The sequence below is a fragment of the Chrysochloris asiatica genome, unplaced genomic scaffold, assembly GCF_000296735.1.
Source record: "Chrysochloris asiatica unplaced genomic scaffold, ChrAsi1.0 scaffold00099, whole genome shotgun sequence".
Lineage (NCBI taxonomy): Eukaryota > Metazoa > Chordata > Mammalia > Afrosoricida > Chrysochloridae > Chrysochloris > Chrysochloris asiatica.
Window position 1 is genome coordinate 9754514 of NW_006408617.1, and position 990 is coordinate 9755503.

The window sequence follows — 990 nt, forward strand, 5'->3', positions numbered from 1 at the left end:
CTTGATAGAATTCTGCAAAATCAATGATTTGTTCATTTCAAATACCTTCTTTAGACAGCATAAGAGATGACTATACACATGGACCTCACTAGATGGAATACATAGAAATCAAATTGACTACATCTGCAGAAAGAAACGATGGAAAAGCTCCACATCATCAGTCAAAACAAGGCCAGGGGTAGACTGTGGAACAGACCATCAATTGCTCATATGCAAATTCAAACTAAAAAGCTGAAGGAAATGTAAACAAGTCCACGAGAGCCAAAATATGACCTTGAATTTATCCCACCTGAATTTAGAGATCATCTGGAGAACAGATTTGATACATTAAGCACTAAAGACTGAAGACCAGAAGAGTTGTGGGATGACATCAAGAACATCATATAGCAAGAAAGCAAAAAATCATTAAGAAGACAAGAAAAGGAAAAGGTCAAAATGAATGTTAGAAGAGACACTGAAACAAGCATAGCAATAGAGGATGCAATACCAGACATTTTGTTCAGCTGTAAACTTGAGTAGTAAGCATCTCATCTGCAATTAACTAGTAGGAAAACACGATGCTGTCAATATCAAAAGCATGGATTTAAATCCCACATACACACAAAAATACTTGTTTCTTAGTCCCGGACCAGATCCCTGGCTATGAGAATGACAAACCTCAAGAAGAGATGATTCAGTGAAGACTCAACAATGCTACTATTAAATCAGTTTAAAGAAGATTGTCCACTGTCAGTGGTTTTTTTAAATAATTTTTATGTATGAAGGACGGAGCAGAATTATATTTTTTAATTCTATAAAAGCATTCTATTCAATTCCTAAGTTGCATTTCCGTAAACAATCAAGCAAAATGGCACTTAAAACCTAAAAAAAAGTATGCCACTATGGGCAATTTTTCCTGAAAATCCATTACTAAGTTGAAACTGAAAAATGGCAGCAGAGAGAGGGTGGATTTTTAAGTACAAATAAAGTTTATTTCAATATACAAAGAAT